Here is a 19255-nt window from a genome sequence, read left to right on the forward strand (position 1 = left end):
AAGCCAAGTGACACCTACAAGGTTGTGGAAGACATGTATTTTTGTTTACAATAATTATTTTTTGTTTCAGAGAACGGTTCTCCCTGATGAGGGTAGCAGGTGCCAGAGCGTTAATAAAGGATTTTGGGGGACACTTGTATTTCATGCTTTATGCCCGCCCGTAGGTAAAGGCAGTAGCACTCGGTTCTACAACTCTTTGACAGTCTGTTTCCTGTGCTCCAAGGATGGCTGGATTCGCTATTGTTAAGAGCAGGATATTGAGGATTTGGAGACCAGCATGTCCCCTGAGCTCATGCTGTCATCCTTGCCTGTTAAAGCTCCACAGGGCAGGAGGATGGAAAGTGTGTCTCCTAGTTTGACAGTTTGTGGCTCTTCCAGACTCTTGTACAGGGGTCATGTTTTAGCAAGGGATTGAAATGTACAGGTTTCAAGTAACAACTTTGTTGCTTCTGTTAGAGGAAATCCACATGTCTGTCCACATGCACGTCAGCACAATGGAGGGAAAAAAACTCAATGTTTTAAAATAGATCTTTAAAAACATTACCAAGACTACTTAGTGCTTTGAAAAAAAAAAAAATCCTTCTTCTGAACTTTGAAAGTCTTTTTCTCCACACATAAAGGAAAGGCCTTATGTGGCTGTTTTGCTTAATGTGGGTTGGTTTTATTTTCGACTCTTTGAAAGCCAGCATGAAGGCTAAAATTCTATGTGGAGAAGTAAAAGAATGAAAGGAATGACGAGGTTTTGGGTATGCTAAATTAAAGTGACAAGGTACAGATAACAGGGCATGGCTGTGCCCACAAATTAGCCCTCTCTAATTTGCTGCTGGGGAAAGTACTGCTTTGGTGTGCATTGTAATTTCTTTCTTGAATTAAAAGTTTAGAAAGTCTGGTTTGCTCAAAAGTGAAAACCTGAAAAACATATGCCTTTCCGTTTTGAAATGGCCCATGGTTCCCTATGTTCAAAGAAGTGTTTGAGCAAAATCTTGCCTCAAATATATGTAAATTATATGGTTTCATTTTTAGAAGCCACACTGTGTGTTAGATTATCTTGTGTGTGCCTTCAAGTCAGCTTTTCCCAAAGTTTTTGTCCCAATCTGTGTTGGGCAGGTGGCAGCTGTATTTTCTGTGGTCTTCTCTGTAACGGAGGTACCATGTCATGTTTGGAGTGGATTCCTGATGGGCGAGGGAAGGAAAGAAGGCCTGAGCAACTTTCTCCAGCTTTCATGTAGCTCCAGGAAGCCGCTCAATATCAATGGGGATCCAGGAGGACATTTGGTTCCTCCGGCTACAACATGTCCTACCCTACTATTCCTGTACCCCAAGCTCAACTTCCCAGAGGGCTGAAATAGCACTCTGTGAGATGAATTAGCGTATTATAAAAAGTTGGCCACAGAGAAGGTGGCATAGGACTCAGGATTGCTTATTACTGTACTGTAAAAGAAGGCAGTTCATGATCATTCACCTTTTGTTTCTAGTTTCTCTGGATGTTTTCTCAAGGAAAGCCCCGCGGCCTCCATATCAGATGGTCTGCTCCTGGGTGCATATGCTGCTCACATGAGGTTTGAATTCATCATGGTTCCTCTACACATAGACGGTTGTGGGGTTTCCTAAACAGGTGCGAGGTAGAAACAGTTTTATGGTCAAATAGATTTGGATAAACAGAGCAGACAGATTGCTTTACTGAAGGACTTTTCTGGGCCTTGAATGTGTATACACACATGTTGTAAACTGTCAGGACAGTGAGTGAAGTGGGCATCTGGCTCAAGAATATGTTCCTCAGTGTGTCCTTGGGGCATGCTACCCCAGCGTTTGGCTCTACCTGCCTGTTATGGGTTTAATTGTGTCCCTCCCAGAAGACATAGGCTGGAGTCTTCCCCTTGCCCCCAGTACCTCAGAATATGACATTATTTTGCAATAAAGTCCTTATAGATGTGATTAGTTAAGATGAAGTCATACTGAGGAGGGTAAGCCCTAATCCATGATGACTGGGGCCCTTAATGAAGGGAGTTTTAGAACATAGACACATGCACACTGTAGGACAGTGCCTCGGGAAGCTGGAGTTATGTTGTCACAAGTCAAGGAACTACTGGAAGCTTGGAGGCACCCCTGGGGTAGATCTTTCCTGAGCACCTTCAGAGGGAGCATGGCTTGGCCCACACCTTAATCTCAGACTTCTAACCCCAGAACTGTGAGACAATATATTTTTGTTGTTTAAGTCACTCCGTTTGTGGTGCTTTGTTGTGGTAGCCCTAACAGTCTTTGCCATTCTAGACTTGAGGCTTCTTTTCAGGATGGGCTAGAACCACATCCCTAGCTCTAGAAGCTTCTAAGCCAAGCTACTCACTGATTTCTTCTGAATTGGGGATTCCTTCTTTGTGTATGTTGTTTGTGGTACTTCCACTGAGGCCTGGCCTTTCTTATTGACCTGGAACAGTGGTTTCTAACTCTAGTTGTACAAAGGAATTATCTAGGAAGCTTAAAAAAGTACTAATGCCTAGACATTACCTAATTAATTAGAATCTCTGGGAGTAGGACTCAAGTATTTCCTCTGAAAGTTCTCTAGGTGATTCTAATGCACATGCAGGGTCAGGAGTTGTTGAAGAAAGCAAGGGCTATGCTGGCTAAGTGTGTTGGAGGGTGGGAGGCTGGGAGATAGAGGCACTGGCCACAATTCAGCAGGAGGTGGTGGATCTCCCGTTGAAGCCAAGGAGCTGGGTTCAAACCCTGGCTCTTCCCCTTACCTAGTGGCTCTATACTGTGGCTTACTCATTTATACAGTAGGGATTATAATGACTACCCAGTAGTCTGTGTAGGTTGCTACACAGTCTGTGTAGGTAGCGCCTCACCAGACTTAGTTCTCACAGTCTGGAGCCTGGGAAGTCTTAAAATCAAGGCGTCTGCACATTTGGTGTCTGCTGAGAGCCCCTTTCCTGGTTCCTCTTCTTGCTGTGTCCTCATGTGGTGGAGGGGCCAAGGGAACTGTCTGGGGTCCCTTTTCTAAGGGCATTAATCCCATTCATGTGGGCTCCACCCTCATGACTTGATCACCCCCCAAAACCCCCTATATCCAAATACCATCACACTGGGAATTAGGTTTCAACATAGGGATTCTGGGAGACATGGACATTTAGTCTGTAAATAAATGAGAGGGTTCAGTGAGATGCGCTGAGTCCAGAGTCAGGGTCTGGGAGATAAGCATTAAAGACTGTTGGTAAACCAATCAGGACACCTTGTGATCCTCTTCTCAGTGAGTCTCCCAGGGCAAGAACAGTCTCTCCCTGCAGCCTGTTGCCCTTCATCCAAACCTATTCCTTGATTACTCTTTCTTATTCCTCCCTCCCTCCCCAACCTCCTGCACACTCAGTCGGCTTCCAAAACAACGGAAATCTGCGTTCTTGGTGCGGATGCCCTCTTGTCAACAAATAAAAACATTGGTTAAGAGAGTATGTTTATTCCTTAAGGAAGTGGGCTCCAGGCCGAGGATGAGGTCACTGTAGCTCATCCCACTGTGGGGTGCAGTTACGGCTTTTCTAGGTGGTCATTCATAGCCAAGAGTGGGCGGCTAAAGCACCGCATCTGAAACACTGCCCTGGAAACCTCCAGAAGAGGAGGAGCCTTAGTCTTCAGTTAATAGGTAGCTCAGCCTCTTGTAAGAGACTTCTGGCTTCTGGCTCTGATTCAGAATTTAGCCTGGTCATGCCTGCCAAATCCAGATCTCCAGCGGCTGGACCTGGTGCGTGCAGTTTCAAGCTCTCCAGGCCATTCTGACGCAAGGGCAGAGTTGTCACCTCCGTATTCTCTACATCTGTGTGTATGTGTGCGTGCATTTTGTTAGGTGAAAACCTAAGCCCTCCTTCAGTGTTTCATTCAACACATATTTCATAGGTGTCAACGTGTGCTGCTGGGCTGACTTCTAGATGGAATATGCTGGAGAGCCAAACACTCACGCTCACCTGAAGCTTCTTTCCTAGTGGAGAATCCAGAACATAAACAAGCAAACAGTTATCTGAAATAATGTCGGATTTTGAGGAGCACCAGTAAGAAAAGAATGTATAGGAAGCAAGGGGGGAAGGACAGGGCACTGTGGTGCTTAGGGATCAAGGCAGGCTTCTCCAAGGAGGCAACATTAGAACCTGAGTAAAGACAGGGAACAAGCCACAGGGGAATTTGGTGGTGGTGGTGGTGGTGGTGGGGAATGTTCCAGGCAGAGGAGCAGCCCTGTGCTTGGTGTGCTGGAGAACAGAGGGCCAGTATAGCTGGCCTGGAGAGGGGCAGGAAAAGAAGTGCAGAGATGGGTGGAGGCTAGACCATAGAGGCCGACGGGATATAAATATGGCTTGGAATGTTTTTTAAGTGTGATGTGATGCAAGGTTTTGGGCACGGCAGTGACGTGATCTGATCTGTGTCTTAAATGGATGATCCTGGAGAATGGACTCCGGTGGGCCAAGGATGCCTGAGTCCCAGTGAGGACAGCTAAGAGGTAGATTTTCAGGCACTGTCCAAGGAAGCTTACACATTTGCTGCTGGAAAATATTAAACCAGTTCCTCGGCAGTGTTGGCTATATTTAGAACTTCCAAACAAAGTATAGAATATGTACTTTTTACCCTTCAAATAATTCTGTATATTTTTCAGTATGATATCTGCAGTGTTATTTCAACAAGACCGCAAGTTCAAATAATTTTGTGTTCATTTGCGTTCGTGTCTTTTTATGCATGTGCAATCCTTGATAGTTTTATTACAGATTACAGTAAAAGATGTAGTTTGTCAGGGTCAAATTTCTGAGGCAGGCTTTTGAGTAGATCTAGAATTTAGTGTTTTTCTGACAAATGAATTTTGTTTTCCTGCAATCTAATTATTTTCATCACTCTTGTTTATAAATATTGTATCTTTTCTAATGACTGGTGCTTTTTATTTGCATCTGTATCATTTCATTAATCTTTTTGAACATAAGTGATTATAATTTTTTTTTCTTAAGATTTTTTTTTTATTTATTTGACAGAGAGAGATCACAAGTAGGCAGAGAGGCAGGCAGAGAGAGGGGAAGGGAAGCAGGCTCCCTGCCAAGCAGAGAGCCCCATGCAGGGCTCGATCCCAGGACCCTGAGATCATGACCTGAGCCGAAGGCAGTGGCTTAACCCACTGAGCCACCCAGGCGCCCCTGAACATAAGTAATTAAATGTGTGTTATGGACTAAATGGTCGTGTCCCTCCAAAATTCATATGTTGAAAGTTAATCCCCAGTGTGATGGTATTTTGAGGTTTGGGGCCTTTGGGAGGTAGTTACGTGGGAGGACTCTGCCCTCTTGAATGGGGTATGTGCTCTTAGAAGAAGAGTCCAGAGAGCTAGCTCACTTTTTTCTTTCTGCCATGTGCTGATGAAAAGGAGAAGTAGACAGTCTGCAGCCAGGAGGAGGGTCTCACTAGAAATCCAACCATGCTGGCAGCATGACCTTGGACTTCCAGTTTTCAGACTGTGAGAAATATATTTCTGTGGCTTATGTAAGCCACCCAGTCCGTGGTTCTTTGTTACAACAGGCCCAAATGTACTGAGACAGTGTGTACATTGGCATATGATTTGTATGCATTTGTTTTCAGTTTGTGTGACCAGAATAGGTATAGGCATTCCATGGATTCTCTAAGTAACGTGTTCTACACAAACCATAAGTAACATATAGAAGAACCCCCTGAAAATCCACCCCACCTATGTATTTGAAAATTTACCAAAAACTGACATCATTTTATTTATTTATTTATTTGGAGAATTATTATTGACAGCAAATATTCCACATCTGTGATCCTCTCAGACGTTCTTTGAAACCATTCCATCAGCCTTGGCCAGTTGAAGAATGGAGTCCTCTGACTCACCCATCCTGCTAATGGCCCCACAGATACAGGTTTTAAATTAGCTGTTGAACCTGCCTGTCCCCTTGTCAGCCTCATCCATGTTCATCTGGATGGACACGTGGTCCTTGGCGATGATAATGTGGTTGCTGGCAGAGTATTTTTGCGGTATGTGGAGGTCCACAAATTTGCCAGCATTCTTCTGCATGTCCAGGACATACCTGCTCCCATTGCCAGGAGCATAGAAAGGAAGCGTTGCATTCCCCGGGCAGCCATAACCAACATCGTTAAAGTGTTGCCTAAAATAATCTTTGATTAGACACTTTTCTTGTCACACATTATAAGATAAAAATGGAAGGTAGTAGAAACATTGTACTTGGTAATAAAAGGAATAAATATGTAGAAAATAAAGATCAAAACTCAAATAAAAACTCTGAAACTGTAACAAAAAATACAAGCCATTGAAACTATGTAAGTAGACTCATTTGTGAAGTATTTCAGAATTTTTGTGTCAGATGCCCTGTAACATAAATGACAAGTAAAAATTCATGAACTTGCTGGGCAGATAGAATTGTAACCAAGTACGCAAAGTTGATACCCTCACCAATGGGACAAACCAACTGCATTACCTCTTGATATGAGGTCTGACACCACTCTTGTTACATTTCTGCCAAAAATCCATTACCAGCATCTCGCTGCAAAGAGACATTAGACAGACCCAAGTAGAGGGATATTCTACAAAATAACTTTTGTAGATTTAACCTTACTTTTCAAAAATGTCAAGGTCACACACACACACACACACACACACACACAAAAGGACTGAAGAACTAAGTGATCCTCGCTTAGCTGTTGGACTAGAGAAATAAACTCTGTTCTTTTATGATAAATCATTGTGACAGTTAGAGAAATTTGAATAAAGCCTATAGATTATATAATAGTATCGTATCAATTTGAACTTCCTGATTTTGATAATTGTGCTGTGATTATGTAAGTGAATGTTCTTGATTTCCAGAAATACACATTGAAGTATTTAAGGAAAAAAAGCGCATCACGTTTGCAACTTTCTCATAGATGGTACAGGAGAAGGAAGAGCTTATTTCCTCTATTCCTCCAGGTTCTCCAGCTTATGCCCTGCACATTAGACTGACAAAAGGTGGAATAATGAGAGAAAACCAGAAGTCTATTAACAAGTGCAGCATGCATATACACGGGAGAAACTCAGTAATATGTAACTCAAAGGGGTGGTTGGAACTTTGGCTTATATAGCTTCTTAACAAAACAAACAATAAATTTCAGAGAAGTGATACAGACAAAAAAGGGTTTTGGGCTTTCAAGAGTAGCACCTATGGGAAGGTGAATATGTAGGGCAACTACAGGAAGATGACTGTTAATTTAGTGAGGCTTGTTTGTACAGGTGTATTTCCATGGCACCCCACCTTACATGATAAGATTGTCTTCTTCCTGGTTTGGGAAGCAGGGGACACCTTTATGGGGGAATTTATGTTCTTTTTTCAGGCAGATTGGCAGAGGACAGAAAGCTCATCCTGTGTCTGCTCTTTTAACATTTGCCTTCAGCTCACAATAATCCTTATGCTAGAGCAGCACATTCTGGGGGTGGCATACTCTGAACTCCTTCACTGTTCAGAAATATTACAAGAAAAAGAGATAAATCTACTGGAGTAAAATGTTAGCATAGGGGAATCTGGGCAAAGGGTATATTTCATGTTCCTATTGGAATTTTTTTAGTAAATATTAATTTATTTCCAATTATGAACTCTAAGTTGAGTTTAGTTTATTTTCTGCCAAATTTCTCCCCCTACCCCCACCAAACTAGTGTTTTCTAAATGGTAGGAGGAAGACTTGTTTTTTTTTGTTGTTATTTGTTGTGTGTTTTTTTTTTTTTTTGGTGTAAGGCAAGTGTTTCTTAGATTGCCTTTAATATTTTATCAACTAGCTAGAGACACTTCAAACATCATCTTGTATCAACAGAGCAATGTGAGTCTTGACATGCCAAGAGAGCCAGTTAGAATAAAGTGGACCAGTGGGAAGTATTTTTCTTATGCTTGATTCTTAAATAGCCTTAAATAGTCTTAAATTATTGAATGGAAAACTAACGTGTAATTTAAAATATTTAACTCATACTGCTCATAAACCTGCAGCTTGGTCTCCTTGTTTTGAATGTGTTTTAAAAGAGGACATAAAAATTTACTAAGAAGTGATAAATTCATTGTAGAGGGGACTTCCTGAATAGTGAGAGTGGTTAAGTGCTGGAAACTTGTCAAAGATTTTGTCCACCCCTGTAGTCTAGAAAGAGGCAAGACTATTGGTTTTCTCATGCTCTATGTATAAGTTTACCTGGGTATTGGTCTGTAGATGGTTCAAGCTTTGACTCTTAAAAATGTTTGTAATCACATAAATTCCTATTTTTGTTAATCTCAGAGCCTACGTGGCATTGAGAATTCACCTGCTATTATTATAAATAACTTGGGGTTCCCTTGTGAATTGTCATTAAGAAGTAGTAGCTAGTTCCTGCCATTTAAATTTTAAGTGGTACAGAGTTGTGGATTACTGAGTACTTTTATACAGATGTTTGTCCACTTCATGAGGAAGAGTTTTGCCTCTTTCTATCTGCATTATCTACTGAACTTTGACAAAATGGAAATGCAAGCGTTTTAATCATTATACCTAATGATTATAATACCTTTAATCAGGTATACCTAATACTTATACATTACCTAGAGTAATGGTACTGTTTTTGAAAGAGCACTTCTTTTCTTGTTAGTACTGATCTAATGAATGGACAAAGATTGTGAAATTGGATGTTCTCTGGGGTCCTTCCTTACTCTAGAGCAGCTGTATAACTTTAAATAAGCTTCCACCAGCCCTCACTATTTGTGAATTTCATATTTGTGAATTCACATACTTGTGAGTATTTATTTATAACTCTCCATCAGTGCTTACAGTGCTTCTGCAGTCATTCACAGATTGCAGACTGCAGCAAACTGAAAATTTCGAGCTGTCCAGTGAGCACATTGCCCACAAAGGTCTCCTAAGTGCAAAAGGTTGTGCTCTGCTTAAGAGAAAATGTGTGTGTTAGGTAAACTTGTCAGGCAGATGTTACAGTGCTCCTGTCATGAGTTCAATGCCAGTGAATCAGCAATAGATATTAAATAAGATGTCTTTAACAGAAATACACATAAAACAAAATCATGTATTGATTGGCTGACAAAAAGTGTGGCCAGTGGCTCATAGGAACCTAGTCTTGTATTTTCCCCTAGGAGCAAAAATCAGCATTTGCTAAGTGTTCCCATTGACTTTAGAGAGCATGACTACTGCAACAAGAGAGAACGGACTCTTTACGTGATCTCTCTGAATTCCAGCTTCCTTATAGGTAGGGTGACCATGTATCTGACTCCTCATATAGCCCGGAATGAAGTGAGAATTTATCAAAGAGTGTGCTGGTTCATTGGGTCAAAGCAAGGACTGTCAAACAAACTGGGTCATATAGTTATCCTATTGTAGGTAGTATGGCGCTTATAATAGCTAATTTCAGTAGTATTCAGCAAAATATTGATGGACGATCTCCTACTTTCCAGGTAGAACATGAGGTAGGATAGAGCCTGACCCTTTGTAGGAAGACCTTAGTGGCTTAAAGGTAATGGACAAGGGAAGAATGAGGCAAGATAAGGGCCTGTTCAGGATTTTAGGAGCAATGGAAATCTATTGAGAGATCCTAAGGAAGGAAGTGAATGAAATTGGGAGTGGAGGGGGAGAAGCAAGTGAATGCAAGCGACCTGTCAGGAGGCTACTGCAGTAGTCCCAGCAGAAGTGATGGTGAAAGTGGAGGTGGAAGAAGACTGGGAGAGACTATCTGACCTATTTAGGAGGTCAGATCTGTTGGTCTCAATGATGAATATGAATGTATGGAATGAGAAAAAAAGAGCTATGGGGAGTGATTCTCAAGTTGTGTGAATAGAGGTCCCTTTTCTGAAAAGGAGCAATGTTGAAGGAGAAACTTCATGGTGAGCAGAGTGAAGAATTTAACAAGTTAGGTAAGTGTATTTACATAAAAGACCATTTATAAACTTTAGTCCCCCCCTTTTATTACTGGCAATAGCAATTTTTAAAATGATTTTTTTTTCTCCCCCTGTGTTTTTCTCTGTGGGTTTGTGCATATTGGCATTCAAATCTGGTTACTGTTCTTTCATTTTCCATAGCATTCTTTTGCACACATTAATTGCAAGCCAGTTAGTGCCCCATCTCTTCGGTTCTGCCACTATCCACAAAGGAGCAGTTTTCCTGGTTCAGGTTTTAGATCTGCTTCAGGTTGCCCAGGAGAGACAGAACCGGGGGCTGCACCTGGTATCTGGTCCAGGTGCCTACACAGGCCACCAGGGGCACTCTGATATTGACCTTCCAAGGATGTGGCTCTTCAGTGAGGACCTCCAGTGCCCTCCAGTGCAGGACCCCCAGGCCAGCATGACTGGTTTTGTGGGAGTTTTCTCCAGATCCTCCCTTTGAACTTGGGTTAGACTTCTGACTTCTTCTGTCTTTGGGATTTGTTGGGAGGGAAACGTTCCTCTCCCCACTTAGTTTCAAAAGGCCTGGGTCCTTCTATTTGACTGACAATAGATTAACTGGCAAAAGGGAAGGTATTTATTTACCTGTGCTCACAGAAGTACTCAATATTGGGTAACTTGCTGAAGTAAAGGTTTAGGTACCAACTAATAAAAAAGATGTTTAGAGCGTCAGTGGGAAAGTATAGAAAGTTCTGTTGGGCTTTTTGATGCTAATGAATAGCTGAATTCCCACTTCCTGGTGCTAAGGGTTAGTCTTCTCCCTCTGGTCAGAGAAGCGGGTGGGGGTGGGGGAGGAGTCCATGTCAGTGGAGGATGGATTTGTTGGAGTGTCTGCTTAAGTTTAGATAATTGTCTTTCTGTGGCTGTTGATTGTTCTGATGTTTTCAGTTTAAAGTAATTTTATACCACTTTGGTGGACTGTGAATTAATCCCTTCACACTCCAGGTTTCCTTTTCTGTCAGGACAAACCCAGCCCATCAGGGTCTAATTAAATCGAATGTCCTAAGAGAGGGATTCTGGATCCCTTTTTTCCGTGGGTAGAGGAGAGGCCCTCTATCCTTATGCAAATATATATGCACCTTCTGGTCATTGATCCACTCTGCCTATCCCGGAGTATTGGAAGGGGAAACCCTGCTCAGGTCAGGAAAGGTCACTCCTCCTCCTCCCAAGCACCGGTTCACCCTTCATTTGCATGACTGTGAGAGGCCGCTGTGCTGACTCACCCCCAGACGAAGATCTGCTTCTAGTGCTTTATCTTTGTCCACCAAAGGCCAGAGGCTTGGTCTGGCAGTTTCCCTTTTTTGAAACTTGTAAGACCCGCCACATCCTGTGGATACAGAGATTTTTTAACTAATGGGTAAGTAAGAGATGCTGTGAATTAACAAGTTCACAGATTTCTTGCAACTTTTTGATCTTGGATAAATGAAAAATGCTTAAAAAACAGTGAACATGAGGTCAGGGCTTTGATCAGAGGTGTCATCCTAAACCTTTGCTAACTTGCTAACAGGTTCAGCCCTTCCCTCTTGAGCTGCGTGAATCCGCTCTTTGGTTAGGAAACATTTAATAATGTTTATGGGTTCCTAAACACAGGAAGGCTTCTCTGTGTTTTTTTTGTTTGTTTGTTTTTGTTTTTGTTTTTTTTTAGCCGAGAAAGGAGTAACCTGTTAAGATGTGATTGTGTGTGCTTTTGCGTACTGCTTTGCTTCCAAGGAGAGGCGATAATCAGGGAGACAAGAACAAAGAACCAAAAATTACTTAGTAGAAGTTCTAGGTTTTTTTTAAAAAAGTGATTAATGTTCCCTTTATCTGGCAAGTGGTAAGGATGCCTCAGATATAGTATACTCAGCTTTTTGCAAGACTTCCAAAAATGTATTAATAAGTTCTTGGACAACATGAAGAAATGGGAGCCGGCTGCTGATACTCTCACTCAGACACAAATACACGCAGACACAAATGGTTGCATAACATCACATTTTCTGCCCCCACCTCCTCTTGCCTTCCTGGGCTTCTTGGGTGTCCAACGTGCTGGCCTTTAGCCAGGACTCACTTGTGTACTGGTCATGGCCTGTGTCCCTTATGCTTGGTCATTGTGGACCCGGTGGTGGTGTTAAATATTTTAAATGTGATCTCAGGGTATAATAAACTAGAGCTCTTGGGAAAAGCTGGGCAAAACTGGACTAGAGCCAGATTAGCTCCTTGGGAACTTCACCCATGGTGCTCACACCCCATATATAATTAAAATGAAAATCATAAAGTAAGTGTTAGGAAATCCAACACAATGCACATTTTCTCTTGATGATGACCTTGTGTTTTTTAGAACTATTGAGTAAAAATGTTTTATTTTCTCCTGGATTGGATGCTCTTGATTTGTTAGTGCCTTAAACATGAGGCTTGGTTGGACTCCGGAGTGGGTCTCCTAAAGCAGCAAGGCAAGGAGAGAACTGGGAATCATGGATTGATTCTGTTTACGTTTTGAGCTTCTATCAGTAGTTGTCTTGGCTTAAAGCGAGTGAAAATTGTTTGCATAGCCATTAAGCGTTTATGATAACGTGTGGAGTTGTTTAAAAGAAAAGCACTGCTTAAATTAAAATAGCACCACGAACAAATAAGCCTTAGACGTCTTGGAATGGAAAGATGAAGCATCATACTCCACAGAGGGATTTACCACAAAACTCTAAATGTATTAAACGACCACTTTTGCATATTGGTTTAGTTAGATTGTTTGCTTTTGGCTTTGGGGTAAGTAAGTGTGCCCCTGCCCAGGACAGACCTCCCCCCGCCCCAGCGTCATCTTCATTTTATAGCTGATTCTCTTGCTGTGATGTGAGGCGCTGTCTTGCAAAGCCCACGATGTGGTGGGATTCTGGGTGAGGACCTTTCAGGCCGTCTTTCCCTTCAATGTCACGACACATGGTGACTACTCAGCGCCCAGAGTGAGGTCAGAAGGAGAGAGGGGGCTGTTCTTTTACAGGCCTCAGCCACCAGGGCTGGCTGTGGCTGTATTTGCTATCATCAAGAGCCTGTCTGACCGGGGAGATGAGGTCTCGTGATTGCCGCTCTCTTCCGTTCGATGCCAGGTTGGAAAAAGGAAGATAATTATGAAAAAGGAGCGCTGGGGAGAGGTGCCAACTGCCAGATCCCTTGACGAGTGAAGGATGTATCTAGAAACACAGCTGAAAACACCCATTAAATATGTAAACTAGACTGAAGCAATTGGCAGAAAGGAGAGTGGCCATTATTTATTGAATTACTGCATTTTGATTGGTTTGGAATTTACTTCTATATGTTTCAGTTAGCCCTGGGGAGGACAGAAAAGTTTATTAGTTCGACTGAAAGTTATAAAAAGTGTTATTAAGTGGCTATAATTTCAAAAATGAGATGTGTAGGTTAGGGGTGGATAAAAAGAGGTTATCTTTGGAAGATTCTATTTTGGACCTTCCTGGCTTTGTGATTTGGACGTAACGGTGATGGCATATTGAACATTTATTATGTGCCCATGTCTCGTGGAAGCGTTAGGCGTCATGTAATCATCACAGCCAACCTGTGAGGGAGCAGTACCACCCACATTTCACAGAGGAGACACTGAAGATTACGGGATTTGCCCAGAGACACCCTGCTGCTTAGTGACAGAGTCGTTAGTGATCGTGAGCTCAGAGATTACAGCCTTAATCACAGGATGCCGTGTTTGTTGTCTCAGTCACTGTTCTTATTAGCTTCCTTATTTTTAAAATGTGGAGACAGGACTAAATTATTTATAATAAATCAGTGAGTTTTAGAACTAGAAGCTCATTGCTTTAAAAAAAAAAAAAAAAAACCAAAAAACTGAGCAGAGGCAGTGTTCATCCTATCCTCACTGCAAAAGGTCAAGATAATGACTAAGTGGTAATACTAGCAAGTATCTGTAGCAAATGAAGTCATTTCAGGGTTTTCGTTCTGACAATTATTTTTATTAGTGTTAGTAAGGGGGACATGGCAAGCAGGTATTTTTGAACCTCTATCTCTGTTGCGTTCTCATTTCTCTCTGTATCAACCTCCGCCCCACCAAGCCCGTCATCCTCTGGAGTTGCTAACAAATCATGTGACAAGCCATCAGCTCACCCAGGGAGTGATGAGTAAACGCAGAGGGGTGGCTGAGAGAGGGGAATTTCAGGGGAGGGAAAATTCAGGGGAGGAATAAGAAACACGCCAGTGATGAAGAGAACCAGGCAGAGACTGCATTTATTCTGTGCTTTTCAAATGAGAAGGCTCTTTAACTCTACCTCGTTAGAAAACAGGCTCCTTCCTTCTTTGGAAGAGAAAAGATTGCTTCTCCAGCAGACCATAGGTTCTTCTGCCTCATGCAGTTTGTCGAGATGTCCTTCAAATACATACAAGAAAGTTCAGAGATACTTCCATTATTTATTAGTAGAGGAATGTCTCCTTCTTTTGCAACTGGTGTTTCACGTCAGAGGACTTTGTAGGTAAATAAATACCGACACTCAACAGTTTTATTTTAATAAAGTCTGATAGAATTTTACATTTTTGTTAAGTATGCCATCTAGGCAAATGGGGATCTATAATAGATATGCGTTGTTTAGTGAAGAATAGTAAAGTATTAATACACACCCACCACCCAGCTTGAGATACACAATGTTACCAGGAACTTTGAGGCCCTGATCCATTGCTCCTCCTTCATCTTTGTAACCTTTGTCCTGAATATTTCATTCACGATTTTTAAAAAAAATTTTTTTAGGGTTATATAAATATAGACAATATATTTTGGAACTTTCTAAAAATGGAATGATCTGGATGCACTCTGCTGTGACTTGCTCAACGTTGGTTAACATTCTCTTTCTGAGATTGACCCCTATGGATACATGTAGCCATAGTTCCTTTTCACTCTTTGTAGTGTATTCCATCTTTTGAATATGCCACAGTTTTTCTCAGACATTTGAGTTGTTTCTTGCTGTGAGGATGATGCTACAAGTATTTTCGTACACCTCTCCTAGTGCAGAGGAGTAAGAGTTTCTCTAGGATGTGTACCTAGGAGAGGAACAGCTGTGATGTAGGGCGTTTACACACCTACCCTCTCCTAGGCAATGTTACCATGTCCCCAAAGGAGTTGTGCCAAATTAAGTTCTCCCCAGGAACACATGAAATTCTCGTTGATCCACATACTTTCAACACTTGGTATTGTCAGGTTGTATAAATTTTCTAGTCTCAAGGTTTATAAAAAGGTGTCACATTGGCGTTTCTCTGAAGTTTCCTAATTACCCGTGAGGTTGACCGTTTTTTCATAGGTTTATCAAACTTCATGTTTTCTCTTTCATGAAATGCCAACGTGCATTGTGGTTGCTTATCCTTTTTATATTATCATTATTATTGTTATTATTATTATAGATTGTATGTTTAAAAGTTTGCTCTTTCTGATTCTTTATTGCTGGTGTATGGCAATGAAAATAACATATATATTGATCTTCTGTTAAACTTTGACAAACTATCTTATTAATACTAATAGAGTTTCTGGTAGATAATTATATCCTTGAATAATGACAAATTTGCTTTCCCTCCTCAATCCTTATTTATTTATTTGACAGAGAGAGAGAGAGAGAATGAGCAGGAGCAGGGGGAAGAAGGAGAAGCAGGCTCCTCACTGAGCAGAAAGCCTAATGTGGGGCTTGATCCTGGTATCATGACCTGAGCCGCAGGCAGATGCTCAACTGACTGAGCCACCCAGATGCCCCATCCTCCTCAATGCTTATGTTTGTTTTTCTTGTCTTATTGTGTAGGCTGGGACCTCCAGCACAGTATTTAATAGAGATGTTGTGTATTTGACCTCCTTGCTTTGTTTTCAACTTTAAAAGGAATGTTCAGTGGTTCATCATTGAGAATAATGATTGTTATAGGCTTTTTAGACATCCTTTGGGAAGGAAGTTTCCCTCTATTCCCAGTTTTTCTACTTTTCTAAAAGGCTTTAAGAAATTGTGATCGGCCTGTATTTTAGTGATTCTGATGTTCTGTTTAGCCGTGACAGAAGGGAGTTAGATTTATTATCAGTGATTGATGATGATGCCTGCAGTGCAGGTTAGTGTAGGGGAGAAGATAGTGAGAAATAGTATATGGTTGCTATAGTTTATTTCTGCTTGTTTTATATGCTGTAAAATAATTTCTTGCAAATTACTGCATTTTTAAAAAAGATTTTATTTATTTATTTGACAGACAGAGAGAGATTACAAGTAGGCAGAGAGGCAGGCAGAGAGAGAGGGGGAAGCAGGCTCCCCGCAGAGCAAAAAGCCCAATGCAGGGCTCTATCCCAGGACCCTGAGATCATGACCTGAGCTGAAGACAGAGGCCAACCCACTGGGCCACCCAAGCGCCCCAAATTACTGCATTTTGACTATTATTTCTAGCGTTTTGTTTTTATTTTTGATTAGCGTGTTCTAAGTCCATGACTGTGACTGAAACTTGAGTCCAGTATGCACCAATTTTTCTATTACAGTCTGGTGATACTTAATTTGTACCATGCTTAAGTAACCAGTTCTTTCCTCTGTAGGCTTCCCTAGGTTCTCCAGGTCACACACTTACTGAGTTGAACCTGTTACCTGTTATTTTTCACTGTCCTTTGAGGAATTTCCTTAAAGTTCTTTAAAGAAATAAATGGCTTGCCCCAGATCTAATCACTTTATTTATCTATTGGTTACTCATTCACCAGATACGTATTGAGAGCCTCCTATGTGACTAGAGGTATAATGGTGAGGAGGGCAGCATCCCTGCCTCATAGTTTACACTCTAGACTGAAATTAGGACAAGAAACAAATAGGTGAGTGTGTAATATGGTGCAAGGCAGTGAGAAGTGGGGAGTAAAGGAGGGTGAGTGACAAAGGGAGGAAGAGGGTGATTGGGAATGTATGTGTGCTGGTGTGTGTGTGGCAATTTTACTAGAATTAGGTTATGTAGGTTATGTAGAGAAGGCTTCTGTGCGGAGCTGGCATTTGGGTGAGTCCTGAATAAGGAGAGCAAGCAGCTGGGGGACGTTGTGGGAACAGTGGGTGAAAAGCATGGTATTTCTGAGGCTCTTCAAGAAGTCCCATGTGGCCGGAAGCACGTGATCCAGGAAGAGCAGAGTAGGAGATGGGGACAGGGAGAAGCAGAGGCCAGAAAATGTTCGGCTTCTAAAAACTCCTTATCAGAGAGATTTTGCTTTCATATTCTTACTGATGTAATGAAACGATATAGTTGTATTTTAGTAGCATCTGATATCTTTTTGTTCTTTTATTCTTTCAGTGATTTCTTTAGCCTGTTGTCTGGTTGCTGAGATTAGAATGGAAAGGCCTTGTGAGCAGCAAACTGGGTTTCCTTCAATCTTGTGTGTCAGGATCTCCAGCTCCACAACTGTGGGAAGGGAGACCTTAATATTAATATTAATAATATCATAATTTTACATATTATATTCTATATTTTATGTATAGATTAGAGGTATATATATTTCATATTATATAATTGATATAATTATTAATATTATTAATATTAATACTCATATTGTTAATATTTGTGAAATGAGCAAAGAATCTCTCTTTCCCCTTGGAGGAGTTTGGAGAATGCTGTTGCTTCATTGGGGCTCATGCTTTCCATCAGGTTGGGAGATGTTATTCTGTAGACTCTAAAGGAATGAACCTTGGAAAGAGCATGAATAAACTGCATGTCTTTCTAGCCTTGAGTTGCTCTATGGATGAAACTCTTCAGTGTGAGGTAGGAAATTCTGTCCGACTTCCTCTCTTCAGATAGGAACATACAACTTAGATAAGTGCAGTTGATTCGTACACAATTCCGTAACTTTGTCCCCTAACTTCAGCTACCATTTTGAGCCTTAGGTGTTAGGTTATTGGAATGAATCTGACTGTGAGCTGGGTCTTAACTTCTGTGCCTCAGTAATCTATCTGTAAGATGAGATTATGTGACAGGATTTGCTGACCTACCTCAGACATTCTGTGTGTGATGACATGAGAGGAATGTTGGAAATTTGGTTTGTCTGTTTTAATATGTAATAAGTAGTTAATGCTAAAGTCTGGTAGACAATCGTTATTAATAATAATGTTTCTTGTTGTCACATGCAACATAATTTAACTTTGAAGGAGAAAAACAAACTGGATTTTCCATTCCTAAAGGATGTGACTATAATTTCTTTCTTTCTCTTATAGAAGAATGGCACAGTTATGAGAATTGAGGCGCAAAAATAAGGAAACTTCCTAAATTTTCCTTCTAATCTTCTAGTCCCTTTGATTATGATGGGGTTTTCTACTGAGAATTCAGAATCAATTTCTGGGTCACTTTGATTCTTTGGAAACCTCATTGGTAGAGAGGACCTTGTCAGTGCTGAACAGAAGTGAAACCTTAGTTCAATGATTCATTTATCAGATGTTTTCTTATCATTGTAGTGGTTGTAATCTTTAGTAGGTTATACAATGAATATTAACTCTTTCTTTATACTTTTGTACTTATGAAGCTTGAAGTCATTGCACATATTTGGTATGATGACAGCATGGAAAAGAGAGTAGTGTTCATGGTGATACTTTCTGTGTCCCTGTATGCCTAGAAAAAGGTAAGTGATGAGGTGAAATAATTATAAGCAACTGAGACAAAAGTCCACTATTGAGGAAAAGAATTTTCAGACTGTCTGCATTGATTAACTAGTTGGTTAGCTCTTCAGCTCTCCACTGTACCTCAGAAGCCACATTTTCTCCTGTGTCTTCACACTGGGTTTGAACTTTTGTAATCACTGAGATCAAACTTTTGGTCATAAGAAATAATGACTGAGATGAGTAGTTTGTGTTTGAGAATTGGCGCTTTGGTGGTTCTGCAGTAGGTGATAGTTTCCTCTTCTGCTTCTTCTAATGAGAGCTTCTTCAGGGACCAGTACTGAGCAGATCTCCTGCTGCCCTTTATGTCCTGCGGCTGCTTTGGTGTTGGCCAGCGCTAACTAGCAGGAGCCTGGATACCATCTCTTTCCTGTTGAGCTCTGAAGCTCCTGGCTTCACTCCTCCTCGCCACATTTCTACATGATCCCCTGCTGCAAGCTTGGGAATTGATTCACAGAAGCAACTTCTTTCATTTCCAGGTGCTCATTTGAAGGACTCTTCACTCTGTGAAGTTTCACAGCCTTTGATTACCGTAGGACTTTAGGATCACATCAGAGAATTTAAAACACAAAGTGAAAATGTGGCCTGATATTAGAAGTTATTTCAAGCGAAGTGGATGTGTTTTTCCAATCCATGGGAGGAGACAGGAAAACTACTATTGCTTTCCCATTCCATGCAGGCTCAGATGTAAACCTGTGCGGGCAAAGAGCTTTTTTT

General features: G+C 41.2%; 1 protein-coding gene and 1 pseudogene across 6 annotated transcripts in view; one reads left to right on the forward strand and one right to left on the reverse strand.

The window, feature by feature from the left end:
- Nucleotides 1-19255, forward strand: part of ELMO1 (engulfment and cell motility 1) — a 521901-nt gene that overhangs the window by 59082 nt on the left and 443564 nt on the right. The window lies entirely within an intron of this gene.
- Nucleotides 5801-6372, reverse strand: LOC132014980 (small ribosomal subunit protein eS21-like; annotated as a pseudogene).

This window comes from Mustela nigripes, chromosome 4 (assembly GCF_022355385.1).
Source record: "Mustela nigripes isolate SB6536 chromosome 4, MUSNIG.SB6536, whole genome shotgun sequence".
NCBI classification, from domain to species: domain Eukaryota; kingdom Metazoa; phylum Chordata; class Mammalia; order Carnivora; family Mustelidae; genus Mustela; species Mustela nigripes.